This window comes from Microcebus murinus, chromosome 3, assembly GCF_040939455.1.
Source record: "Microcebus murinus isolate Inina chromosome 3, M.murinus_Inina_mat1.0, whole genome shotgun sequence".
NCBI classification, from domain to species: domain Eukaryota; kingdom Metazoa; phylum Chordata; class Mammalia; order Primates; family Cheirogaleidae; genus Microcebus; species Microcebus murinus.
The window spans coordinates 115,871,311-115,899,293 of NC_134106.1; the positions used below are offsets into that span (position 1 = coordinate 115,871,311).

Below are 27,983 nucleotides of genomic sequence, written 5' to 3' on the forward strand. Positions count from 1 at the left end.
TACCGTGGGGGCCGGGACCCTCCTCTGTGTCCTCCTGTGGCCCAGTCCAAGGGGCCTGGGCCTGGCCGGGGCTGCACTGGACCCCAACCACCCTGGCGTGTGGACTCGCTAAAAATCGGCCATTAGATATTGGATTCCAGCGTCATTGAGGTCATTTCACTAATGAGTGCACCGCAAAGAGTTTCCTAATCCATCTGTGAGGGTGGCAACCGAAAGAGAATTTTAGAGCTGACAGAATAGGCGAGGAAAGGCATAGGAGATTTCCACACCCAGTAAGGAAGCCTTTCCCGAAGTGGAAGAAAGAAAGGAGCAAACAGAGACACCGGTAGCCCGCCCGGATCAGAGTCTGCCCCTGAGAGAAAGTACCCTGACCAGGTTCACCAGTGGGTGGGTCGCGAGCTAGCGGCACTCAGAAGAGCGAGGCCCGCAGTCTGTGCAGAAGACACCTGCACTCGGGTGTGTGTGGCGGCACAATTCACAAGCAGCTCCAGATGTTAAACCAAGGAGAAGCCAGGGAGTTCCCAACGCCCCAGGTGTCCTCAGCCCACGACTGGCTGCTGTGGGAATGCGAAGCCCGGCTCCTTGTCTCAGAGCGGGGCAACCAGGAGGTGTGATGTCCACCCCGGGGTTCCCAGGAGGATCAGACTGAAGCTGGGACTTGGCCTGAAAGTGTCCCCTCGCATGGCCACCCCCTTCCCCTTCCTGCTCCTCTACTCCTGGTGCCCCTCCATCCAGGGGCCAGACCTTAAAGAGTCACCCGCAAGAGAATCCTGGTCCCAAAGGAGCCTTCTGGGGGACCCCTGCTGAGAGAGGTTGTGGGCATGGCCCGCTGGGGCTCTGCCCGACCCAGGGCTGAGAGATGCAACCTCCCAGCTCTGGGTCCCTGCAGGAAGTGTTGGCAAGCACAGGGCCAGTCCTCCAAAGGCCCAGGTGCAGGGAGCCCAGGCCAAGCATCCCGTGGAAGAAGCCACATGCTATGCCACCCCGGGGAACACCACTGCAGGCCACGGCCCTTCCCACCTCCTCCTCCTCCTCCTCCTCCTCCTCCTCCTCCTCCCACCCCGCCCCCGCCCCCACATGGCACAGGGCCCAGAGACACCTCAGACACTTGCTACCCAAAGTGCAAAGGGCATCAGTTGCTCCTCCAAACCCCCCCCCCAGCCCAGCAGACCACGTTGTCCAGCCAGCCCCCGGGCCTCCCTGGGGTGCCCAGCACAAAAGTGCAGACACCCACCGGACCCTCAATCTCAGTTTTCGGATGTTTTTGCCACTCTAAGGACCCGCAGGCCAGCTGGGCCTTCTGGCAGGACAGAGAGCCCCGGAATCCGACGTGGAGAGCTGGGTATACGTCCCCATGAGGAGGCGGTCCCCACCTCCGCGGCTATCCCCTTGCGGGGAGCGGCAGCCGCGGGGCCTCAGAGAAGACACCAGGCTGGGCCCCCACGGCACAGCGGGAGCACGTCCCCCGCAGGCCACTTAGCGACGGCGGCCAGCCGGCGGACGGTTGGGTTGCACGAGACGCTGCGGCCGCCCTGCTACCGGGTTCCTGGGAGGGCGTCCTGGAACCAGCGTCCACACCAAGCCCTTGGAAGGCCCAGGCGACGGAGGAGCCCCGTCAGGCAGGGGCCGAGGACGGTGACGGCCCGGGCGGGGACGAGCGTGTCAGGCAGGGGCAGAGGACGGTGACAGGTGATAGGCCGGGCGGGAAGGAGTCAGTCAGGCAGGGGCCGTGGAGGAGACGGGCTGGGTAAGGGTTAGGGTTAGTGTCAGGGCACAAGTCACAATCGCAAAGACCTGGAAGCCACCCGAGTGCCCATCGACCCACGAGTGGGTAAATAAAATGTGGCGCGTGGACACCACGGAGTGCTGTTCGGCTATGAGGAGCAGCGGTGAGGGGGCACCTCTCGTGGTTCTCCTGGCCAGAGCTGGAACCCGTTCCAGTAAGCCAAGTATCCCAAGAATGGACACACGAGCACCACGTGCTCGCGCTCACCAGCAAATGGGTACGAACCGATGGACACCTAAGTGGACACAGAGGAATCACCTTCTTCGGGTGGGTGTCGGGCGGGTGGGGGGAGGGGATGGGCATACACATCCATTAGGAATGGGGTGGGTGCGCACCGACTGGGGGATGGGCGCACTTGAAGCTCTGACCCGAGGGGGGAGGCTGGGAGAGGGCAACGCACCCGACCTTAACATTGGTGCCCCCACAATATGCTGGAACAACATGAGAGGTAAATGAATAAGAACACGGGGGGGGGGGGAGGGGGGCACGGGCAACACATGTCACCTTAATACTTGGACTCCCATCATCTGCTTGAAAAGAGAGAGAAAAGAAAATGCAATAATAGAGATAAGAGACACTTTTTAAAAATAATGAATCCGGCCGGGCGCTGTGGCTCACGCCTGTAATCCTAGCTCTTGGGAGGCCGAGGCGGGCGGATTGCTCAAGGTCAGGAGTTCAAAACCAGCCTGAGCAAGAGCGAGACCCCGTCTCTACTATAAATAGAAAGAAATTAATTGGCCAACTGATATATATATAAAAAATTAGCGGGGCATGGTGGCGCATGCCTGCAGTCCCAGCTACCCTGGAGGCTGAGGCAGAAGGATCACTCGAGCCCAGGAGTTTGAAGTTGCTGTGAGCTAGGCTGACGCCACGGCACTCACTCTAGCCTGGGCAACAAACCGAGACTCTGTCTCAAAAAAAAAAAAAAAAAAATGAATCCGAAGAGAAAAGTAAAAGGAGGCCTGTGGAGCAGGTCTGGGTGTGACTCCGGATCCCCGAACATCAGGTGCCACCACCAAAGATTCCTACGTGTAGCCCATAGAACCCCAAAAGCAACGGGAGGAGTTCTGGTCACATACTCCCTCAAAATGACATCCTGGCCTTCTTCTGGAACTCCCTCCCCTCTCAGACTCTCAAGGTTTCCTCCAGCGTGTCGGCTCCCACAGAGCAGACCTTTGGTCTGAGACCTGACTGTCCAGAAGCCACGCATGCTGCCGCGTGGCGGCGGTGTCACGGCTCGGGACAAGAGGAGGCCCAACGGTGCGGGCTGGGGCGCCAGGCACCGCGGCGGGCGCTGAGGGTGGGGGTCACCCCCACCCCGGGCCGCCCCCGCACTCCCAGAAACGCGACAGAACCAGAGGCAAAAAAAGAAAAGAAGAAGCCTACGGCACCCGGTATACACCGGGCGGTCTCCCATCCAAGTTCTAACCAGGCCCGACCCTGCTTAGCTTCCGAGACCAGACGGGATCGGGCGCGTTCGGGGTGGTGTGGCCGTGGACGGCGGAGGGCGCCCCTGCCCCGCTCAAGAAGCCGAGCCTCTCTGCGCTTCCCCGCCGCCTCCTCCCGCCCCAGGCCCCGCGCCGGGTCGGGCCTGTTGAGTTCGCCGGCCGGGTCCCGCGGGCTCCGAGGGACGGGGGGTGACAGGCGGGGCGGGCAGGGAGCGGCGGGCCGGGGTTGGGGGCTGTCTCTGTACACACACACACTCACACTCACACTCACTCACTCACTCACACTCACACAAGATGCGCCTCCACGGCTGGACCCGCCAAGGTGGAGACCTTCAAGCCCCCCTCCTCTCCTCGCCTGGCCTCCTTCACCTCCCCGCCCCCCACCCCCAGCGCGCCGGGGCCGCAGACTGCGCACGGGCGGGAGGGGCGGGGCGCTCGCCCTTTGACCCCAGCCAGGGGCGGCCCTCCCCCACAACCCCTTTCAGCTGCGCCCCCCACCCTGTGGCCCGGCGGCCGCCTATTCCCCCGGGCCAGGGCTGGGGCACAGCGCACGGGGGAGGGGAGCCAGTGTATGGGGCGTCTCTCTCTCTCGGGATGTGTCCCATGGGTGGGGTGGTGTGGTTTGTGGGGCGCTGAAGAAATCAGTCCCCTCCATCTCCTCCCTCTGGAAAACACCCAAGCCCTTGGAGAACTGCCCGCACCGCTACCGTGGGGGCCGGGACCCTCCTCTGTGTCCTCCTGTGGCCCAGTCCAAGGGGCCTGGGCCTGGCCGGGGCTGCACTGGACCCCAACCACCCTGGCGTGTGGACTCGCTAAAAATCGGCCATTAGATATTGGATTCCAGCGTCATTGAGGTCATTTCACTAATGAGTGCACCGCAAAGAGTTTCCTAATCCATCTGTGAGGGTGGCAACCGAAAGAGAATTTTAGAGCTGACAGAATAGGCGAGGAAAGGCATAGGAGATTTCCACACCCAGTAAGGAAGCCTTTCCCGAAGTGGAAGAAAGAAAGGAGCAAACAGAGACACCGGTAGCCCGCCCGGATCAGAGTCTGCCCCTGAGAGAAAGTACCCTGACCAGGTTCACCCGTGGGTGGGTCGCGAGCTAGCGGCACTCAGAAGAGCGAGGCCCGCAGTCTGTGCAGAAGACACCTGCACTCGGGTGTGTGTGGCGGCACAATTCACAAGCAGCTCCAGATGTTAAACCAAGGAGAAGCCAGGGAGTTCCCAACGCCCCAGGTGTCCTCAGCCCACGACTGGCTGCTGTGGGAATGCGAAGCCCGGCTCCTTGTCTCAGAGCGGGGCAACCAGGAGGTGTGATGTCCACCCCGGGGTTCCCAGGAGGATCAGACTGAAGCTGGGACTTGGCCTGAAAGTGTCCCCTCGCATGGCCACCCCCTTCCCCTTCCTGCTCCTCTACTCCTGGTGCCCCTCCATCCAGGGGCCAGACCTTAAAGAGTCACCCGCAAGAGAATCCTGGTCCCAAAGGAGCCTTCTGGGGGACCCCTGCTGAGAGAGGTTGTGGGCATGGCCCGCTGGGGCTCTGCCCGACCCAGGGCTGAGAGATGCAACCTCCCAGCTCTGGGTCCCTGCAGGAAGTGTTGGCAAGCACAGGGCCAGTCCTCCAAAGGCCCAGGTGCAGGGAGCCCAGGCCAAGCAGCCTGTGGAAGAAGCCACATGCTGTGCCACCCCGGGGAACACCACTGCAGGCCACGGCCCTTCCCACCTCCTCCTCCTCCTCCTCCTCCTCCTCCTCCCACCCCGCCCCCGCCCCCGCCCCCACATAGCACAGGGCCCAGAGACACCTCAGACACTTGCTACCCAAAGTGCAAAGGGCATCAGTTGCTCCTCCAAACCCCCCCCCAGCCCAGCAGACCACGTTGTCCAGCCAGCCCCCGGGCCTCCCTGGGGTGCCCAGCACAAAAGTGCAGACACCCACCGGACCCTCAATCTCAGTTTTCGGATGTTTTTGCCACTCTAAGGACCCGCAGGCCAGCTGGGCCTTCTGGCAGGACAGAGAGCCCCGGAATCCGACGTGGAGAGCTGGGTATACGTCCCCATGAGGAGGCGGTCCCCACCTCCGCGGCTATCCCCTTGCGGGGAGCGGCAGCCGCGGGGCCTCAGAGAAGACACCAGGCTGGGCCCCCACGGCACAGCGGGAGCACGTCCCCCGCAGGCCACTTAGCGACGGCGGCCAGCCGGCGGATGGTTGGGTTGCACGAGACGCTGCGGCCGCCCTGCTACCGGGTTCCTGGGAGGGCGTCCTGGAACCAGCGTCCACACCAAGCCCTTGGAAGGCCCAGGCGATGGAGGAGCCCCGTCAGGCAGGGGCCGAGGACGGTGACGGCCCGGGCGGGGACGAGCGTGTCAGGCAGGGGCAGAGGACGGTGACAGGTGATAGGCCGGGCGGGAAGGAGTCAGTCAGGCAGGGGCCGTGGAGGAGACGGGCTGGGTAAGGGTTAGGGTTAGTGTCAGGGCACAAGTCACAATCGCAAAGACCTGGAAGCCACCCGAGTGCCCATCGACCCACGAGTGGGTAAATAAAATGTGGCGCGTGGACACCACGGAGTGCTATTCGGCTATGAGGAGCAGCGGTGAGGGGGCACCTCTCGTGGTTCTCCTGGCCAGAGCTGGAACCCGTTCCAGTAAGCCAAGTATCCCAAGAATGGACACACGAGCACCACGTGCTCGCGCTCACCAGCAAATGGGTACGAACCGATGGACACCTAAGTGGACACAGAGGAATCACCTTCTTCGGGTGGGTGTCGGGCGGGTGGGGGGAGGGGATGGGCATACACATCCATTAGGAATGGGGTGGGTACGCACCGACTGGGGGATGGGCGCACTTGAAGCTCTGACCCGAGGGGGGAGGCTGGGAGAGGGCAACGCACCCGACCTTAACATTGGTGCCCCCACAATATGCTGGAACAACATGAGAGGTAAATGAATAAGAACACGGGGGGGGAGGGGGGCACGGGCAACACATGTCACCTTAATACTTGGACTCCCATCATCTGCTTGAAAAGAGAGAGAAAAGAAAATGCAATAATAGAGATAAGAGACACTTTTTAAAAATAATGAATCCGGCCGGGCGCTGTGGCTCACGCCTGTAATCCTAGCTCTTGGGAGGCCGAGGCGGGCGGATTGCTCAAGGTCAGGAGTTCAAAACCAGCCTGAGCAAGAGCGAGACCCCGTCTCTACTATAAATAGAAAGAAATTAATTGGCCAACTGATATATATATAAAAAATTAGCGGGGCATGGTGGCGCATGCCTGCAGTCCCAGCTACCCTGGAGGCTGAGGCAGAAGGATCACTCGAGCCCAGGAGTTTGAAGTTGCTGTGAGCTAGGCTGACGCCACGGCACTCACTCTAGCCTGGGCAACAAACCGAGACTCTGTCTCAAAAAAAAAAAAAAAAAAAAATGAATCCGAAGAGAAAAGTAAAAGGAGGCCTGTGGAGCAGGTCTGGGTGTGACTCCGGATCCCCGAACATCAGGTGCCACCACCAAAGATTCCTACGTGTAGCCCATAGAACCCCAAAAGCAACGGGAGGAGTTCTGGTCACATACTCCCTCAAAATGACATCCTGTCCTTCTTCTGGAACTCCCTCCCCTCTCAGACTCTCAAGGTTTCCTCCAGCGTGTCGGCTCCCACAGAGCAGACCTTTGGTCTGAGACCTGACTGTCCAGAAGCCACGCATGCTGCCGCGTGGTGGCGGTGTCACGGCTCGGGACAAGAGGAGGCCCAACGGCGCGGGCTGGGGCGCCAGGCACCGCGGCGGGCGCTGAGGGTGGGGGTCACCCCCACCCCGGGCCGCCCCCGCACTCCCAGAAACGCGACAGAACCAGAGGCAAAAAAAAAAAAGAAGAAGCCTACGGCACCCGGTATTCCCGGGCGGTCTCCCATCCAAGTTCTAACCAGGCCCGACCCTGCTTAGCTTCCGAGACCAGACGGGATCGGGCGCGTTCGGGGTGGTGTGGCCGTGGACGGCGGAGGGCGCCCCTGCCCCGCTCAAGAAGCCGAGCCTCTCTGCGCTTCCCCGCCGCCTCCTCCCGCCCCAGGCCCCGCGCCGGGTCGGGCCTGTTGAGTTCGCCGGCCGGGTCCCGCGGGCTCCGAGGGACGGGGGGTGACAGGCGGGGCGGCCAGGGAGCGGCGGGCCGGGGTTGGGGGCTGTCTCTGTACACACACACACTCACACTCACACTCACTCACTCACTCACACTCACACAAGATGCGCCTCCACGGCTGGACCCGCCAAGGTGGAGACCTTCAAGCCCCCCTCCTCTCCTCGCCTGGCCTCCTTCACCTCCCCGCCCCCCACCCCCAGCGCGCCTGGGCCGCAGACTGCGCACGGGCGGGAGGGGCGGGGCGCTCGCCCTTTGACCCCAGCCAGGGGCGGCCCTCCCCCACAACCCCTTTCAGCTGCGCCCCCCACCCTGTGGCCCGGCGGCCGCCTATTCCCCCGGGCCAGGGCTGGGGCACAGCGCACGGGGGAGGGGAGCCAGTGTATGGGGCGTCTCTCTCTCTCGGGATGTGTCCCATGGGTGGGGTGGGGTGGGGTGGCGTGGTTTGTGGGGCGCTGAAGAAATCAGTCCCCTCCATCTCCTCCCTCTGGAAAACACCCAAGCCCTTGGAGAACTGCCCGCACCGCTACCGTGGGGGCCGGGACCCTCCTCTGTGTCCTCCTGTGGCCCAGTCCAAGGGGCCTGGGCCTGGCCGGGGCTGCACTGGACCCCAACCACCCTGGCGTGTGGACTCGCTAAAAATCGGCCATTAGATATTGGATTCCAGCGTCATTGAGGTCATTTCACTAATGAGTGCACCGCAAAGAGTTTCCTAATCCATCTGTGAGGGTGGCAACCGAAAGAGAATTTTAGAGCTGACAGAATAGGCGAGGAAAGGCATAGGAGATTTCCACACCCAGTAAGGAAGCCTTTCCCGAAGTGGAAGAAAGAAAGGAGCAAACAGAGACACCGGTAGCCCGCCCGGATCAGAGTCTGCCCCTGAGAGAAAGTACCCTGACCAGGTTCACCCGTGGGTGGGTCGCGAGCTAGCGGCACTCAGAAGAGCGAGGCCCGCAGTCTGTGCAGAAGACACCTGCACTCGGGTGTGTGTGGCGGCACAATTCACAAGCAGCTCCAGATGTTAAACCAAGGAGAAGCCAGGGAGTTCCCAACGCCCCAGGTGTCCTCAGCCCACGACTGGCTGCTGTGGGAATGCGAAGCCCGGCTCCTTGTCTCAGAGCGGGGCAACCAGGAGGTGTGATGTCCACCCCGGGGTTCCCAGGAGGATCAGACTGAAGCTGGGACTTGGCCTGAAAGTGTCCCCTCGCATGGCCACCCCCTTCCCCTTCCTGCTCCTCTACTCCTGGTGCCCCTCCATCCAGGGGCCAGACCTTAAAGAGTCACCCGCAAGAGAATCCTGGTCCCAAAGGAGCCTTCTGGGGGACCCCTGCTGAGAGAGGTTGTGGGCATGGCCCGCTGGGGCTCTGCCCGACCCAGGGCTGAGAGATGCAACCTCCCAGCTCTGGGTCCCTGCAGGAAGTGTTGGCAAGCACAGGGCCAGTCCTCCAAAGGCCCAGGTGCAGGGAGCCCAGGCCAAGCAGCCTGTGGAAGAAGCCACATGCTGTGCCACCCCGGGGAACACCACTGCAGGCCACGGCCCTTCCCACCTCCTCCTCCTCCTCCTCCTCCTCCTCCTCCTCCTCCCACCCTGCCCCCGCCCCCGCCCCAACATGGCACAGGGCCCAGAGACACCTCAGACACTTGCTACCCAAAGTGCAAAGGGCATCAGTTGCTCCTCCAAACCCCCCCCCCCCAGCCCAGCAGACCACGTTGTCCAGCCAGCCCCCGGGCCTCCCTGGGGTGCCCAGCACAAAAGTGCAGACACCCACCGGACCCTCAATCTCAGTTTTCGGATGTTTTTGCCACTCTAAGGACCCGCAGGCCAGCTGGGCCTTCTGGCAGGACAGAGAGCCCCGGAATCCGACGTGGAGAGCTGGGTATACGTCCCCATGAGGAGGCGGTCCCCACCTCCGCGGCTATCCCCTTGCGGGGAGCGGCAGCCGCGGGGCCTCAGAGAAGACACCAGGCTGGGCCCCCACGGCACAGCGGGAGCACGTCCCCCGCAGGCCACTTAGCGACGGCGGCCAGCCGGCGGACGGTTGGGTTGCACGAGACGCTGCGGCCGCCCTGCTACCGGGTTCCTGGGAGGGCGTCCTGGAACCAGCGTCCACACCAAGCCCTTGGAAGGCCCAGGCGACGGAGGAGCCCCGTCAGGCAGGGGCCGAGGACGGTGACGGCCCGGGCGGGGACGAGCGTGTCAGGCAGGGGCAGAGGACGGTGACAGGTGATAGGCCGGGCGGGAAGGAGTCAGTCAGGCAGGGGCCGTGGAGGAGACGGGCTGGGTAAGGGTTAGGGTTAGTGTCAGGGCACAAGTCACAATCGCAAAGACCTGGAAGCCACCCGAGTGCCCATCGACCCACGAGTGGGTAAATAAAATGTGGCGCGTGGACACCACGGAGTGCTGTTCGGCTATGAGGAGCAGCGGTGAGGGGGCACCTCTCGTGGTTCTCCTGGCCAGAGCTGGAACCCGTTCCAGTAAGCCAAGTATCCCAAGAATGGACACACGAGCACCACGTGCTCGCGCTCACCAGCAAATGGGTACGAACCGATGGACACCTAAGTGGACACAGAGGAATCACCTTCTTCGGGTGGGTGTCGGGCGGGTGGGGGGAGGGGATGGGCATACACATCCATTAGGAATGGGGTGGGTGCGCACCGACTGGGGGATGGGCGCACTTGAAGCTCTGACCCGAGGGGGGAGGCTGGGAGAGGGCAACGCACCCGACCTTAACATTGGTGCCCCCACAATATGCTGGAACAACATGAGAGGTAAATGAATAAGAACACGGGGGGGGGGGGAGGGGGGCACGGGCAACACATGTCACCTTAATACTTGGACTCCCATCATCTGCTTGAAAAGAGAGAGAAAAGAAAATGCAATAATAGAGATAAGAGACACTTTTTAAAAATAATGAATCCGGCCGGGCGCTGTGGCTCACGCCTGTAATCCTAGCTCTTGGGAGGCCGAGGCGGGCGGATTGCTCAAGGTCAGGAGTTCAAAACCAGCCTGAGCAAGAGCGAGACCCCGTCTCTACTATAAATAGAAAGAAATTAATTGGCCAACTGATATATATATAAAAAATTAGCGGGGCATGGTGGCGCATGCCTGCAGTCCCAGCTACCCTGGAGGCTGAGGCAGAAGGATCACTCGAGCCCAGGAGTTTGAAGTTGCTGTGAGCTAGGCTGACGCCACGGCACTCACTCTAGCCTGGGCAACAAACCGAGACTCTGTCTCAAAAAAAAAAAAAAAAAAATGAATCCGAAGAGAAAAGTAAAAGGAGGCCTGTGGAGCAGGTCTGGGTGTGACTCCGGATCCCCGAACATCAGGTGCCACCACCAAAGATTCCTACGTGTAGCCCATAGAACCCCAAAAGCAACGGGAGGAGTTCTGGTCACATACTCCCTCAAAATGACATCCTGGCCTTCTTCTGGAACTCCCTCCCCTCTCAGACTCTCAAGGTTTCCTCCAGCGTGTCGGCTCCCACAGAGCAGACCTTTGGTCTGAGACCTGACTGTCCAGAAGCCACGCATGCTGCCGCGTGGCGGCGGTGTCACGGCTCGGGACAAGAGGAGGCCCAACGGCGCGGGCTGGGGCGCCAGGCACCGCGGCGGGCGCTGAGGGTGGGGGTCACCCCCACCCCGGGCCGCCCCCGCACTCCCAGAAACGCGACAGAACCAGAGGCAAAAAAAAAAAAGAAGAAGCCTACGGCACCCGGTATTCCCGGGCGGTCTCCCATCCAAGTTCTAACCAGGCCCGACCCTGCTTAGCTTCCGAGACCAGACGGGATCGGGCGCGTTCGGGGTGGTGTGGCCGTGGACGGCGGAGGGCGCCCCTGCCCCGCTCAAGAAGCCGAGCCTCTCTGCGCTTCCCCGCCGCCTCCTCCCGCCCCAGGCCCCGCGCCGGGTCGGGCCTGTTGAGTTCGCCGGCCGGGTCCCGCGGGCTCCGAGGGACGGGGGGTGACAGGCGGGGCGGGCAGGGAGCGGCGGGCCGGGGTTGGGGGCTGTCTCTGTACACACACACACTCACACTCACACTCACTCACTCACTCACACTCACACAAGATGCGCCTCCACGGCTGGACCCGCCAAGGTGGAGACCTTCAAGCCCCCCTCCTCTCCTCGCCTGGCCTCCTTCACCTCCCCGCCCCCCACCCCCAGCGCGCCGGGGCCGCAGACTGCGCACGGGCGGGAGGGGCGGGGCGCTCGCCCTTTGACCCCAGCCAGGGGCGGCCCTCCCCCACAACCCCTTTCAGCTGCGCCCCCCACCCTGTGGCCCGGCGGCCGCCTATTCCCCCGGGCCAGGGCTGGGGCACAGCGCACGGGGGAGGGGAGCCAGTGTATGGGGCGTCTCTCTCTCTCTCGGGATGTGTCCCATGGGTGGGGTGGGGTGGGGTGGCGTGGTTTGTGGGGCGCTGAAGAAATCAGTCCCCTCCATCTCCTCCCTCTGGAAAACACCCAAGCCCTTGGAGAACTGCCCGCACCGCTACCGTGGGGGCCGGGACCCTCCTCTGTGTCCTCCTGTGGCCCAGTCCAAGGGGCCTGGGCCTGGCCGGGGCTGCACTGGACCCCAACCACCCTGGCGTGTGGACTCGCTAAAAATCGGCCATTAGATATTGGATTCCAGCGTCATTGAGGTCATTTCACTAATGAGTGCACCGCAAAGAGTTTCCTAATCCATCTGTGAGGGTGGCAACCGAAAGAGAATTTTAGAGCTGACAGAATAGGCGAGGAAAGGCATAGGAGATTTCCACACCCAGTAAGGAAGCCTTTCCCGAAGTGGAAGAAAGAAAGGAGCAAACAGAGACACCGGTAGCCCGCCCGGATCAGAGTCTGCCCCTGAGAGAAAGTACCCTGACCAGGTTCACCCGTGGGTGGGTCGCGAGCTAGCGGCATTCAGAAGAGCAAGGCCCGCAGTCTGTGCAGAAGACACCTGCACTCGGGTGTGTGTGGCGGCACAATTCACAAGCAGCTCCAGATGTTAAACCAAGGAGAAGCCAGGGAGTTCCCAACGCCCCAGGTGTCCTCAGCCCACGACTGGCTGCTGTGGGAATGCGAAGCCCGGCTCCTTGTCTCAGAGCGGGGCAACCAGGAGGTGTGATGTCCACCCCGGGGTTCCCAGGAGGATCAGACTGAAGCTGGGACTTGGCCTGAAAGTGTCCCCTCGCATGGCCACCCCCTTCCCCTTCCTGCTCCTCTACTCCTGGTGCCCCTCCATCCAGGGGCCAGACCTTAAAGAGTCACCCGCAAGAGAATCCTGGTCCCAAAGGAGCCTTCTGGGGGACCCCTGCTGAGAGAGGTTGTGGGCATGGCCCGCTGGGGCTCTGCCCGACCCAGGGCTGAGAGATGCAACCTCCCAGCTCTGGGTCCCTGCAGGAAGTGTTGGCAAGCACAGGGCCAGTCCTCCAAAGGCCCAGGTGCAGGGAGCCCAGGCCAAGCAGCCTGTGGAAGAAGCCACATGCTGTGCCACCCCGGGGAACACCACTGCAGGCCACGGCCCTTCCCACCTCCTCCTCCTCCTCCTCCTCCTCCTCCTCCTCCTCCTCCTCCTCCCACCCCGCCCCCGCCGCCGCCCCCACATGGCACAGGGCCCAGAGACACCTCAGACACTTGCTACCCAAAGTGCAAAGGGCATCAGTTGCTCCTCCAAACCCCCCCCCCCAGCCCAGCAGACCACGTTGTCCAGCCAGCCCCCGGGCCTCCCTGGGGTGCCCAGCACAAAAGTGCAGACACCCACCGGACCCTCAATCTCAGTTTTCGGATGTTTTTGCCACTCTAAGGACCCGCAGGCCAGCTGGGCCTTCTGGCAGGACAGAGAGCCCCGGAATCCGACGTGGAGAGCTGGGTATACGTCCCCATGAGGAGGCGGTCCCCACCTCCGCGGCTATCCCCTTGCGGAGAGCGGCAGCCGCGGGGCCTCAGAGAAGACACCAGGCTGGGCCCCCACGGCACAGCGGGAGCACGTCCCCCGCAGGCCACTTAGCGACGGCGGCCAGCCGGCGGACGGTTGGGTTGCACGAGACGCTGCGGCCGCCCTGCTACCGGGTTCCTGGGAGGGCGTCCTGGAACCAGCGTCCACACCAAGCCCTTGGAAGGCCCAGGCGACGGAGGAGCCCCGTCAGGCAGGGGCCGAGGACGGTGACGGCCCGGGCGGGGACGAGCGTGTCAGGCAGGGGCAGAGGACGGTGACAGGTGATAGGCCGGGCGGGAAGGAGTCAGTCAGGCAGGGGCCGTGGAGGAGACGGGCTGGGTAAGGGTTAGGGTTAGTGTCAGGGCACAAGTCACAATCGCAAAGACCTGGAAGCCACCCGAGTGCCCATCGACCCACGAGTGGGTAAATAAAATGTGGCGCGTGGACACCACGGAGTGCTATTCGGCTATGAGGAGCAGCGGTGAGGGGGCACCTCTCGTGGTTCTCCTGGCCAGAGCTGGAACCCGTTCCAGTAAGCCAAGTATCCCAAGAATGGACACACGAGCACCACGTGCTCGCGCTCACCAGCAAATGGGTACGAACCGATGGACACCTAAGTGGACACAGAGGAATCACCTTCTTCGGGTGGGTGTCGGGCGGGTGGGGGGAGGGGATGGGCATACACATCCATTAGGAATGGGGTGGGTACGCACCGACTGGGGGATGGGCGCACTTGAAGCTCTGACCCGAGGGGGGAGGCTGGGAGAGGGCAACGCACCCGACCTTAACATTGGTGCCCCCACAATATGCTGGAACAACATGAGAGGTAAATGAATAAGAACACGGGGGGGGGGAGGGGGGCACGGGCAACACATGTCACCTTAATACTTGGACTCCCATCATCTGCTTGAAAAGAGAGAGAAAAGAAAATGCAATAATAGAGATAAGAGACACTTTTTAAAAATAATGAATCCGGCCGGGCGCTGTGGCTCACGCCTGTAATCCTAGCTCTTGGGAGGCCGAGGCGGGCGGATTGCTCAAGGTCAGGAGTTCAAAACCAGCCTGAGCAAGAGCGAGACCCCGTCTCTACTATAAATAGAAAGAAATTAATTGGCCAACTGATATATATATAAAAAATTAGCGGGGCATGGTGGCGCATGCCTGCAGTCCCAGCTACCCTGGAGGCTGAGGCAGAAGGATCACTCGAGCCCAGGAGTTTGAAGTTGCTGTGAGCTAGGCTGACGCCACGGCACTCACTCTAGCCTGGGCAACAAACCGAGACTCTGTCTCAAAAAAAAAAAAAAAAAAAAATGAATCCGAAGAGAAAAGTAAAAGGAGGCCTGTGGAGCAGGTCTGGGTGTGACTCCGGATCCCCGAACATCAGGTGCCACCACCAAAGATTCCTACGTGTAGCCCATAGAACCCCAAAAGCAACGGGAGGAGTTCTGGTCACATACTCCCTCAAAATGACATCCTGGCCTTCTTCTGGAACTCCCTCCCCTCTCAGACTCTCAAGGTTTCCTCCAGCGTGTCGGCTCCCACAGAGCAGACCTTTGGTCTGAGACCTGACTGTCCAGAAGCCACGCATGCTGCCGCGTGGCGGCGGTGTCACGGCTCGGGACAAGAGGAGGCCCAACGGTGCGGGCTGGGGCGCCAGGCACCGCGGCGGGCGCTGAGGGTGGGGGTCACCCCCACCCCGGGCCGCCCCCGCACTCCCAGAAACGCGACAGAACCAGAGGCAAAAAAAAAAAAGAAGAAGCCTACGGCACCCGGTATTCCCGGGCGGTCTCCCATCCAAGTTCTAACCAGGCCCGACCCTGCTTAGCTTCCGAGACCAGACGGGATCGGGCGCGTTCGGGGTGGTGTGGCCGTGGACGGCGGAGGGCGCCCCTGCCCCGCTCAAGAAGCCGAGCCTCTCTGCGCTTCCCCGCCGCCTCCTCCCGCCCCAGGCCCCGCGCCGGGTCGGGCCTGTTGAGTTCGCCGGCCGGGTCCCGCGGGCTCCGAGGGACGGGGGGTGACAGGCGGGGCGGGCAGGGAGCGGCGGGCCGGGGTTGGGGGCTGTCTCTGTACACACACACACTCACACTCACACTCACTCACTCACTCACACTCACACAAGATGCGCCTCCACGGCTGGACCCGCCAAGGTGGAGACCTTCAAGCCCCCCTCCTCTCCTCGCCTGGCCTCCTTCACCTCCCCGCCCCCCACCCCCAGCGCGCCGGGGCCGCAGACTGCGCACGGGCGGGAGGGGCGGGGCGCTCGCCCTTTGACCCCAGCCAGGGGCGGCCCTCCCCCACAACCCCTTTCAGCTGCGCCCCCCACCCTGTGGCCCGGCGGCCGCCTATTCCCCCGGGCCAGGGCTGGGGCACAGCGCACGGGGGAGGGGAGCCAGTGTATGGGGCGTCTCTCTCTCTCTCGGGATGTGTCCCATGGGTGGGGTGGGGTGGGGTGGCGTGGTTTGTGGGGCGCTGAAGAAATCAGTCCCCTCCATCTCCTCCCTCTGGAAAACACCCAAGCCCTTGGAGAACTGCCCGCACCGCTACCGTGGGGGCCGGGACCCTCCTCTGTGTCCTCCTGTGGCCCAGTCCAAGGGGCCTGGGCCTGGCCGGGGCTGCACTGGACCCCAACCACCCTGGCGTGTGGACTCGCTAAAAATCGGCCATTAGATATTGGATTCCAGCGTCATTGAGGTCATTTCACTAATGAGTGCACCGCAAAGAGTTTCCTAATCCATCTGTGAGGGTGGCAACCGAAAGAGAATTTTAGAGCTGACAGAATAGGCGAGGAAAGGCATAGGAGATTTCCACACCCAGTAAGGAAGCCTTTCCCGAAGTGGAAGAAAGAAAGGAGCAAACAGAGACACCGGTAGCCCGCCCGGATCAGAGTCTGCCCCTGAGAGAAAGTACCCTGACCAGGTTCACCCGTGGGTGGGTCGCGAGCTAGCGGCACTCAGAAGAGCGAGGCCCGCAGTCTGTGCAGAAGACACCTGCACTCGGGTGTGTGTGGCGGCACAATTCACAAGCAGCTCCAGATGTTAAACCAAGGAGAAGCCAGGGAGTTCCCAACGCCCCAGGTGTCCTCAGCCCACGACTGGCTGCTGTGGGAATGCGAAGCCCGGCTCCTTGTCTCAGAGCGGGGCAACCAGGAGGTGTGATGTCCACCCCGGGGTTCCCAGGAGGATCAGACTGAAGCTGGGACTTGGCCTGAAAGTGTCCCCTCGCATGGCCACCCCCTTCCCCTTCCTGCTCCTCTACTCCTGGTGCCCCTCCATCCAGGGGCCAGACCTTAAAGAGTCACCCGCAAGAGAATCCTGGTCCCAAAGGAGCCTTCTGGGGGACCCCTGCTGAGAGAGGTTGTGGGCATGGCCCGCTGGGGCTCTGCCCGACCCAGGGCTGAGAGATGCAACCTCCCAGCTCTGGGTCCCTGCAGGAAGTGTTGGCAAGCACAGGGCCAGTCCTCCAAAGGCCCAGGTGCAGGGAGCCCAGGCCAAGCAGCCTGTGGAAGAAGCCACATGCTGTGCCACCCCGGGGAACACCACTGCAGGCCACGGCCCTTCCCACCTCCTCCTCCTCCTCCTCCTCCTCCTCCTCCTCCTCCTCCTCCCACCCCGCCCCCGCCCCCGCCCCCACATAGCACAGGGCCCAGAGACACCTCAGACACTTGCTACCCAAAGTGCAAAGGGCATCAGTTGCTCCTCCAAACCCCCCCCCAGCCCAGCAGACCACGTTGTCCAGCCAGCCCCCGGGCCTCCCTGGGGTGCCCAGCACAAAAGTGCAGACACCCACCGGACCCTCAATCTCAGTTTTCGGATGTTTTTGCCACTCTAAGGACCCGCAGGCCAGCTGGGCCTTCTGGCAGGACAGAGAGCCCCGGAATCCGACGTGGAGAGCTGGGTATACGTCCCCATGAGGAGGCGGTCCCCACCTCCGCGGCTATCCCCTTGCGGGGAGCGGCAGCCGCGGGGCCTCAGAGAAGACACCAGGCTGGGCCCCCACGGCACAGCGGGAGCACGTCCCCCGCAGGCCACTTAGCGACGGCGGCCAGCCGGCGGATGGTTGGGTTGCACGAGACGCTGCGGCCGCCCTGCTACCGGGTTCCTGGGAGGGCGTCCTGGAACCAGCGTCCACACCAAGCCCTCGGGGACGAGCGTGTCAGGCAGGGGCAGAGGACGGTGACAGGTGATAGGCCGGGCGGGAAGGAGTCAGTCAGGCAGGGGCCGTGGAGGAGACGGGCTGGGTAAGGGTTAGGGTTAGTGTCAGGGCACAAGTCACAATCGCAAAGACCTGGAAGCCACCCGAGTGCCCATCGACCCACGAGTGGGTAAATAAAATGTGGCGCGTGGACACCACGGAGTGCTATTCGGCTATGAGGAGCAGCGGTGAGGGGGCACCTCTCGTGGTTCTCCTGGCCAGAGCTGGAACCCGTTCCAGTAAGCCAAGTATCCCAAGAATGGACACACGAGCACCACGTGCTCGCGCTCACCAGCAAATGGGTACGAACCGATGGACACCTAAGTGGACACAGAGGAATCACCTTCTTCGGGTGGGTGTCGGGCGGGTGGGGGGAGGGGATGGGCATACACATCCATTAGGAATGGGGTGGGTACGCACCGACTGGGGGATGGGCGCACTTGAAGCTCTGACCCGAGGGGGGAGGCTGGGAGAGGGCAACGCACCCGACCTTAACATTGGTGCCCCCACAATATGCTGGAACAACATGAGAGGTAAATGAATAAGAACACGGGGGGGGAGGGGGGCACGGGCAACACATGTCACCTTAATACTTGGACTCCCATCATCTGCTTGAAAAGAGAGAGAAAAGAAAATGCAATAATAGAGATAAGAGACACTTTTTAAAAATAATGAATCCGGCCGGGCGCTGTGGCTCACGCCTGTAATCCTAGCTCTTGGGAGGCCGAGGCGGGCGGATTGCTCAAGGTCAGGAGTTCAAAACCAGCCTGAGCAAGAGCGAGACCCCGTCTCTACTATAAATAGAAAGAAATTAATTGGCCAACTGATATATATATAAAAAATTAGCGGGGCATGGTGGCGCATGCCTGCAGTCCCAGCTACCCTGGAGGCTGAGGCAGAAGGATCACTCGAGCCCAGGAGTTTGAAGTTGCTGTGAGCTAGGCTGACGCCACGGCACTCACTCTAGCCTGGGCAACAAACCGAGACTCTGTCTCAAAAAAAAAAAAAAAAAAAAATGAATCCGAAGAGAAAAGTAAAAGGAGGCCTGTGGAGCAGGTCTGGGTGTGACTCCGGATCCCCGAACATCAGGTGCCACCACCAAAGATTCCTACGTGTAGCCCATAGAACCCCAAAAGCAACGGGAGGAGTTCTGGTCACATACTCCCTCAAAATGACATCCTGGCCTTCTTCTGGAACTCCCTCCCCTCTCAGACTCTCAAGGTTTCCTCCAGCGTGTCGGCTCCCACAGAGCAGACCTTTGGTCTGAGACCTGACTGTCCAGAAGCCACGCATGCTGCCGCGTGGCGGCGGTGTCACGGCTCGGGACAAGAGGAGGCCCAACGGCGCGGGCTGGGGCGCCAGGCACCGCGGCGGGCGCTGAGGGTGGGGGTCACCCCCACCCCGGGCCGCCCCCGCACTCCCAGAAACGCGACAGAACCAGAGGCAAAAAAAAAAAAGAAGAAGCCTACGGCACCCGGTATTCCCGGGCGGTCTCCCATCCAAGTTCTAACCAGGCCCGACCCTGCTTAGCTTCCGAGACCAGACGGGATCGGGCGCGTTCGGGGTGGTGTGGCCGTGGACGGCGGAGGGCGCCCCTGCCCCGCTCAAGAAGCCGAGCCTCTCTGCGCTTCCCCGCCGCCTCCTCCCGCCCCAGGCCCCGCGCCGGGTCGGGCCTGTTGAGTTCGCCGGCCGGGTCCCGCGGGCTCCGAGGGACGGGGGGTGACAGGCGGGGCGGCCAGGGAGCGGCGGGCCGGGGTTGGGGGCTGTCTCTGTACACACACACACTCACACTCACACTCACTCACTCACTCACACTCACACAAGATGCGCCTCCACGGCTGGACCCGCCAAGGTGGAGACCTTCAAGCCCCCCTCCTCTCCTCGCCTGGCCTCCTTCACCTCCCCGCCCCCCACCCCCAGCGCGCCTGGGCCGCAGACTGCGCACGGGCGGGAGGGGCGGGGCGCTCGCCCTTTGACCCCAGCCAGGGGCGGCCCTCCCCCACAACCCCTTTCAGCTGCGCCCCCCACCCTGTGGCCCGGCGGCCGCCTATTCCCCCGGGCCAGGGCTGGGGCACAGCGCACGGGGGAGGGGAGCCAGTGTATGGGGCGTCTCTCTCTCTCGGGATGTGTCCCATGGGTGGGGTGGGGTGGGGTGGCGTGGTTTGTGGGGCGCTGAAGAAATCAGTCCCCTCCATCTCCTCCCTCTGGAAAACACCCAAGCCCTTGGAGAACTGCCCGCACCGCTACCGTGGGGGCCGGGACCCTCCTCTGTGTCCTCCTGTGGCCCAGTCCAAGGGGCCTGGGCCTGGCCGGGGCTGCACTGGACCCCAACCACCCTGGCGTGTGGACTCGCTAAAAATCGGCCATTAGATATTGGATTCCAGCGTCATTGAGGTCATTTCACTAATGAGTGCACCGCAAAGAGTTTCCTAATCCATCTGTGAGGGTGGCAACCGAAAGAGAATTTTAGAGCTGACAGAATAGGCGAGGAAAGGCATAGGAGATTTCCACACCCAGTAAGGAAGCCTTTCCCGAAGTGGAAGAAAGAAAGGAGCAAACAGAGACACCGGTAGCCCGCCCGGATCAGAGTCTGCCCCTGAGAGAAAGTACCCTGACCAGGTTCACCCGTGGGTGGGTCGCGAGCTAGCGGCACTCAGAAGAGCGAGGCCCGCAGTCTGTGCAGAAGACACCTGCACTCGGGTGTGTGTGGCGGCACAATTCACAAGCAGCTCCAGATGTTAAACCAAGGAGAAGCCAGGGAGTTCCCAACGCCCCAGGTGTCCTCAGCCCACGACTGGCTGCTGTGGGAATGCGAAGCCCGGCTCCTTGTCTCAGAGCGGGGCAACCAGGAGGTGTGATGTCCACCCCGGGGTTCCCAGGAGGATCAGACTGAAGCTGGGACTTGGCCTGAAAGTGTCCCCTCGCATGGCCACCCCCTTCCCCTTCCTGCTCCTCTACTCCTGGTGCCCCTCCATCCAGGGGCCAGACCTTAAAGAGTCACCCGCAAGAGAATCCTGGTCCCAAAGGAGCCTTCTGGGGGACCCCTGCTGAGAGAGGTTGTGGGCATGGCCCGCTGGGGCTCTGCCCGACCCAGGGCTGAGAGATGCAACCTCCCAGCTCTGGGTCCCTGCAGGAAGTGTTGGCAAGCACAGGGCCAGTCCTCCAAAGGCCCAGGTGCAGGGAGCCCAGGCCAAGCAGCCTGTGGAAGAAGCCACATGCTGTGCCACCCCGGGGAACACCACTGCAGGCCACGGCCCTTCCCACCTCCTCCTCCTCCTCCTCCTCCTCCTCCTCCTCCTCCTCCTCCTCCCACCCCGCCCCCGCCCCCGCCCCCACATGGCACAGGGCCCAGAGACACCTCAGACACTTGCTACCCAAAGTGCAAAGGGCATCAGTTGCTCCTCCAAACCCCCCCCCCAGCCCAGCAGACCACGTTGTCCTGCCAGCCCCCGGGCCTCCCTGGGGTGCCCAGCACAAAAGTGCAGACACCCACCGGACCCTCAATCTCAGTTTTCGGATGTTTTTGCCACTCTAAGGACCCGCAGGCCAGCTGGGCCTTCTGGCAGGACAGAGAGCCCCGGAATCCGACGTGGAGAGCTGGGTATACGTCCCCATGAGGAGGCGGTCCCCACCTCCGCGGCTATCCCCTTGCGGGGAGCGGCAGCCGCGGGGCCTCAGAGAAGACACCAGGCTGGGCCCCCACGGCACAGCGGGAGCACGTCCCCCGCAGGCCACTTAGCGACGGCGGCCAGCCGGCGGACGGTTGGGTTGCACGAGACGCTGCGGCCGCCCTGCTACCGGGTTCCTGGGAGGGCGTCCTGGAACCAGCGTCCACACCAAGCCCTTGGAAGGCCCAGGCGACGGAGGAGCCCCGTCAGGCAGGGGCCGAGGACGGTGACGGCCCGGGCGGGGACGAGCGTGTCAGGCAGGGGCAGAGGACGGTGACAGGTGATAGGCCGGGCGGGAAGGAGTCAGTCAGGCAGGGGCCGTGGAGGAGACGGGCTGGGTAAGGGTTAGGGTTAGTGTCAGGGCACAAGTCACAATCGCAAAGACCTGGAAGCCACCCGAGTGCCCATCGACCCACGAGTGGGTAAATAAAATGTGGCGCGTGGACACCACGGAGTGCTATTCGGCTATGAGGAGCAGCGGTGAGGGGGCACCTCTCGTGGTTCTCCTGGCCAGAGCTGGAACCCGTTCCAGTAAGCCAAGTATCCCAAGAATGGACACACGAGCACCACGTGCTCACGCTCACCAGCAAATGGGTACGAACCGATGGACACCTAAGTGGACACAGAGGAATCACCTTCTTCGGGTGGGTGTCGGGCGGGTGGGGGGAGGGGATGGGCATACACATCCATTAGGAATGGGGTGTGTATGCACCGACTGGGGGATGGGCGCACTTGAAGCTCTGACCCGAGGGGGGAGGCTGGGAGAGGGCAACGCACCCGACCTTAACATTGGTGCCCCCACAATATGCTGGAACAACATGAGAGGTAAATGAATAAGAACACGGGGGGGGGAGGGGGGCACGGGCAACACATGTCACCTTAATACTTGGACTCCCATCATCTGCTTGAAAAGAGAGAGAAAAGAAAATGCAATAATAGAGATAAGAGACACTTTTTAAAAATAATGAATCCGGCCGGGCGCTGTGGCTCACGCCTGTAATCCTAGCTCTTGGGAGGCCGAGGCGGGCGGATTGCTCAAGGTCAGGAGTTCAAAACCAGCCTGAGCAAGAGCGAGACCCCGTCTCTACTATAAATAGAAAGAAATTAATTGGCCAACTGATATATATATAAAAAATTAGCGGGGCATGGTGGCGCATGCCTGCAGTCCCAGCTACCCTGGAGGCTGAGGCAGAAGGATCACTCGAGCCCAGGAGTTTGAAGTTGCTGTGAGCTAGGCTGACGCCACGGCACTCACTCTAGCCTGGGCAACAAACCGAGACTCTGTCTCAAAAAAAAAAAAAAAAAATGAATCCGAAGAGAAAAGTAAAAGGAGGCCTGTGGAGCAGGTCTGGGTGTGACTCCGGATCCCCGAACATCAGGTGCCACCACCAAAGATTCCTACGTGTAGCCCATAGAACCCCAAAAGCAACGGGAGGAGTTCTGGTCACATACTCCCTCAAAATGACATCCTGGCCTTCTTCTGGAACTCCCTCCCCTCTCAGACTCTCAAGGTTTCCTCCAGCGTGTCGGCTCCCACAGAGCAGACCTTTGGTCTGAGACCTGACTGTCCAGAAGCCACGCATGCTGCCGCGTGGCGGCGGTGTCACGGCTCGGGACAAGAGGAGGCCCAACGGTGCGGGCTGGGGCGCCAGGCACCGCGGCGGGCGCTGAGGGTGGGGGTCACCCCCACCCCGGGCCGCCCCCGCACTCCCAGAAACGCGACAGAACCAGAGGCAAAAAAAAAAAAAGAAGAAGCCTACGGCACCCGGTATTCCCGGGCGGTCTCCCATCCAAGTTCTAACCAGGCCCGACCCTGCTTAGCTTCCGAGACCAGACGGGATCGGGCGCGTTCGGGGTGGTGTGGCCGTGGACGGCGGAGGGCGCCCCTGCCCCGCTCAAGAAGCTGAGCCTCTCTGCGCTTCCCCGCCGCCTCCTCCCGCCCCAGGCCCCGCGCCGGGTCGGGCCTGTTGAGTTCGCCGGCCGGGTCCCGCGGGCTCCGAGGGACGGGGGGTGACAGGCGGGGCGGGCAGGGAGCGGCGGGCCGGGGTTGGGGGCTGTCTCTGTACACACACACACTCACACTCACACTCACTCACTCACTCACACTCACACAAGATGCGCCTCCACGGCTGGACCCGCCAAGGTGGAGACCTTCAAGCCCCCCTCCTCTCCTCGCCTGGCCTCCTTCACCTCCCCGCCCCCCACCCCCAGCGCGCCGGGGCCGCAGACTGCGCACGGGCGGGAGGGGCGGGGCGCTCGCCCTTTGACCCCAGCCAGGGGCGGCCCTCCCCCACAACCCCTTTCAGCTGCGCCCCCCACCCTGTGGCCCGGCGGCCGCCTATTCCCCCGGGCCAGGGCTGGGGCACAGCGCACGGGGGAGGGGAGCCAGTGTATGGGGCGTCTCTCTCTCTCTCGGGATGTGTCCCATGGGTGGGGTGGGGTGGGGTGGCGTGGTTTGTGGGGCGCTGAAGAAATCAGTCCCCTCCATCTCCTCCCTCTGGAAAACACCCAAGCCCTTGGAGAACTGCCCGCACCGCTACCGTGGGGGCCGGGACCCTCCTCTGTGTCCTCCTGTGGCCCAGTCCAAGGGGCCTGGGCCTGGCCGGGGCTGCACTGGACCCCAACCACCCTGGCGTGTGGACTCGCTAAAAATCGGCCATTAGATATTGGATTCCAGCGTCATTGAGGTCATTTCACTAATGAGTGCACCGCAAAGAGTTTCCTAATCCATCTGTGAGGGTGGCAACCGAAAGAGAATTTTAGAGCTGACAGAATAGGCGAGGAAAGGCATAAGAGATTTCCACACCCAGTAAGGAAGCCTTTCCCGAAGTGGAAGAAAGAAAGGAGCAAACAGAGACACCGGTAGCCCGCCCGGATCAGAGTCTGCCCCTGAGAGAAAGTACCCTGACCAGGTTCACCCGTGGGTGGGTCGCGAGCTAGCGGCACTCAGAAGAGCGAGGCCCGCAGTCTGTGCAGAAGACACCTGCACTCGGGTGTGTGTGGCGGCACAATTCACAAGCAGCTCCAGATGTTAAGCCAAGGAGAAGCCAGGGAGTTCCCAACGCCCCAGGTGTCCTCAGCCCACGACTGGCTGCTGTGGGAATGCGAAGCCCGGCTCCTTGTCTCAGAGCGGGGCAACCAGGAGGTGTGATGTCCACCCCGGGGTTCCCAGGAGGATCAGACTGAAGCTGGGACTTGGCCTGAAAGTGTCCCCTCGCATGGCCACCCCCTTCCCCTTCCTGCTCCTCTACTCCTGGTGCCCCTCCATCCAGGGGCCAGACCTTAAAGAGTCACCCGCAAGAGAATCCTGGTCCCAAAGGAGCCTTCTGGGGGACCCCTGCTGAGAGAGGTTGTGGGCATGGCCCGCTGGGGCTCTGCCCGACCCAGGGCTGAGAGATGCAACCTCCCAGCTCTGGGTCCCTGCAGGAAGTGTTGGCAAGCACAGGGCCAGTCCTCCAAAGGCCCAGGTGCAGGGAGCCCAGGCCAAGCAGCCTGTGGAAGAAGCCACATGCTGTGCCACCCCGGGGAACACCACTGCAGGCCAAGGCCCTTCCCACCTCCTCCTCCTCCTCCTCCTCCTCCTCCTCCCACCCCGCCCCCGCCCCCGCCCCCACATGGCACAGGGCCCAGAGACACCTCAGACACTTGCTACCCAAAGTGCAAAGGGCATCAGTTGCTCCTCCAAACCCCCCCCCCCAGCCCAGCAGACCACGTTGTCCAGCCAGCCCCCGGGCCTCCCTGGGGTGCCCAGCACAAAAGTGCAGACACCCACCGGACCCTCAATCTCAGTTTTCGGATGTTTTTGCCACTCTAAGGACCCGCAGGCCAGCTGGGCCTTCTGGCAGGACAGAGAGCCCCGGAATCCGACGTGGAGAGCTGGGTATACGTCCCCATGAGGAGGCGGTCCCCACCTCCGCGGCTATCCCCTTGCGGGGAGCGGCAGCCGCGGGGCCTCAGAGAAGACACCAGGCTGGGCCCCCACGGCACAGCGGGAGCACGTCCCCCGCAGGCCACTTAGCGACGGCGGCCAGCCGGCGGACGGTTGGGTTGCACGAGACGCTGCGGCCGCCCTGCTACCGGGTTCCTGGGAGGGCGTCCTGGAACCAGCGTCCACACCAAGCCCTTGGAAGGCCCAGGCGACGGAGGAGCCCCGTCAGGCAGGGGCCGAGGACGGTGACGGCCCGGGCGGGGACGAGCGTGTCAGGCAGGGGCAGAGGACGGTGACAGGTGATAGGCCGGGCGGGAAGGAGTCAGTCAGGCAGGGGCCGTGGAGGAGACGGGCTGGGTAAGGGTTAGGGTTAGTGTCAGGGCACAAGTCACAATCGCAAAGACCTGGAAGCCACCCGAGTGCCCATCGACCCACGAGTGGGTAAATAAAATGTGGCGCGTGGACACCACGGAGTGCTATTCGGCTATGAGGAGCAGCGGTGAGGGGGCACCTCTCGTGGTTCTCCTGGCCAGAGCTGGAACCCGTTCCAGTAAGCCAAGTATCCCAAGAATGGACACACGAGCACCACGTGCTCGCGCTCACCAGCAAATGGGTACGAACCGATGGACACCTAAGTGGACACAGAGGAATCACCTTCTTCGGGTGGGTGTCGGGCGGGTGGGGGGAGGGGATGGGCATACACATCCATTAGGAATGGGGTGGGTACGCACCGACTGGGGGATGGGCGCACTTGAAGCTCTGACCCGAGGGGGGAGGCTGGGAGAGGGCAACGCACCCGACCTTAACATTGGTGCCCCCACAATATGCTGGAACAACATGAGAGGTAAATGAATAAGAACACGGGGGGGGGGGGAGGGGGGCACGGGCAACACATGTCACCTTAATACTTGGACTCCCATCATCTGCTTGAAAAGAGAGAGAAAAGAAAATGCAATAATAGAGATAAGAGACACTTTTTAAAAATAATGAATCCGGCCGGGCGCTGTGGCTCACGCCTGTAATCCTAGCTCTTGGGAGGCCGAGGCGGGCGGATTGCTCAAGGTCAGGAGTTCAAAACCAGCCTGAGCAAGAGCGAGACCCCGTCTCTACTATAAATAGAAAGAAATTAATTGGCCAACTGATATATATATAAAAAATTAGCGGGGCATGGTGGCGCATGCCTGCAGTCCCAGCTACCCTGGAGGCTGAGGCAGAAGGATCACTCGAGCCCAGGAGTTTGAAGTTGCTGTGAGCTAGGCTGACGCCACGGCACTCACTCTAGCCTGGGCAACAAACCGAGACTCTGTCTCAAAAAAAAAAAAAAAAAAAATGAATCCGAAGAGAAAAGTAAAAGGAGGCCTGTGGAGCAGGTCTGGGTGTGACTCCGGATCCCCGAACATCAGGTGCCACCACCAAAGATTCCTACGTGTAGCCCATAGAACCCCAAAAGCAACGGGAGGAGTTCTGGTCACATACTCCCTCAAAATGACATCCTGGCCTTCTTCTGGAACTCCCTCCCCTCTCAGACTCTCAAGGTTTCCTCCAGCGTGTCGGCTCCCACAGAGCAGACCTTTGGTCTGAGACCTGACTGTCCAGAAGCCACGCATGCTGCCGCGTGGCGGCGGTGTCACGGCTCGGGACAAGAGGAGGCCCAACGGCGCGGGCTGGGGCGCCAGGCACCGCGGCGGGCGCTGAGGGTGGGGGTCACCCCCACCCCGGGCCGCCCCCGCACTCCCAGAAACGCGACAGAACCAGAGGCAAAAAAAGAAAAGAAGAAGCCTACGGCACCCGGTATACACCGGGCGGTCTCCCATCCAAGTTCTAACCAGGCCCGACCCTGCTTAGCTTCCGAGACCAGACGGGATCGGGCGCGTTCGGGGTGGTGTGGCCGTGGACGGCGGAGGGCGCCCCTGCCCCGCTCAAGAAGCCGAGCCTCTCTGCGCTTCCCCGCCGCCTCCTCCCGCCCCAGGCCCCGCGCCGGGTCGGGCCTGTTGAGTTCGCCGGCCGGGTCCCGCGGGCTCCGAGGGACGGGGGGTGACAGGCGGGGCGGGCAGGGAGCGGCGGGCCGGGGTTGGGGGCTGTCTCTGTACACACACACACTCACACTCACACTCACTCACTCACTCACACTCACACAAGATGCGCCTCCACGGCTGGACCCGCCCAGGTGGAGACCTTCAAGCCCCCCTCCTCTCCTCGCCTGGCCTCCTTCACCTCCCCGCCCCCCACCCCCAGCGCGCCGGGGCCGCAGACTGCGCACGGGCGGGAGGGGCGGGGCGCTCGCCCTTTGACCCCAGCCAGGGGCGGCCCTCCCCCACAACCCCTTTCAGCTGCGCCCCCCACCCTGTGGCCCGGCGGCCGCCTATTCCCCCGGGCCAGGGCTGGGGCACAGCGCACGGGGGAGGGGAGCCAGTGTATGGGGCGTCTCTCTCTCTCGGGATGTGTCCCATGGGTGGGGTGGTGTGGTTTGTGGGGCGCTGAAGAAATCAGTCCCCTCCATCTCCTCCCTCTGGAAAACACCCAAGCCCTTGGAGAACTGCCCGCACCGCTACCGTGGGGGCCGGGACCCTCCTCTGTGTCCTCCTGTGGCCCAGTCCAAGGGGCCTGGGCCTGGCCGGGGCTGCACTGGACCCCAACCACCCTGGCGTGTGGACTCGCTAAAAATCGGCCATTAGATATTGGATTCCAGCGTCATTGAGGTCATTTCACTAATGAGTGCACCGCAAAGAGTTTCCTAATCCATCTGTGAGGGTGGCAACCGAAAGAGAATTTTAGAGCTGACAGAATAGGCGAGGAAAGGCATAGGAGATTTCCACACCCAGTAAGGAAGCCTTTCCCGAAGTGGAAGAAAGAAAGGAGCAAACAGAGACACCGGTAGCCCGCCCGGATCAGAGTCTGCCCCTGAGAGAAAGTACCCTGACCAGGTTCACCCG

At 62.4% G+C, this 27,983-nt stretch overlaps 7 pseudogenes; all 7 read right to left on the reverse strand.

Annotated features, from left to right (window-relative positions):
- Positions 1–3,165: 3,165 nt before the first annotated feature.
- Positions 3,166–3,285, reverse strand: LOC142870183 (uncharacterized; annotated as a pseudogene).
- Positions 3,286–7,100: 3,815 nt separating this feature from the next.
- On the reverse strand, positions 7,101–7,219 carry LOC142870141 (uncharacterized; annotated as a pseudogene).
- Positions 7,220–11,055: 3,836 nt separating this feature from the next.
- LOC142870142 (uncharacterized) lies at positions 11,056–11,174 on the reverse strand (annotated as a pseudogene).
- A 3,846-nt stretch (positions 11,175–15,020) lies between these two features.
- Positions 15,021–15,139, reverse strand: LOC142870143 (uncharacterized; annotated as a pseudogene).
- A 3,777-nt stretch (positions 15,140–18,916) lies between these two features.
- Positions 18,917–19,035, reverse strand: LOC142870144 (uncharacterized; annotated as a pseudogene).
- A 3,840-nt stretch (positions 19,036–22,875) lies between these two features.
- On the reverse strand, positions 22,876–22,994 carry LOC142870145 (uncharacterized; annotated as a pseudogene).
- Positions 22,995–26,826: 3,832 nt separating this feature from the next.
- On the reverse strand, positions 26,827–26,946 carry LOC142870184 (uncharacterized; annotated as a pseudogene).
- Positions 26,947–27,983: the final 1,037 nt, after the last annotated feature.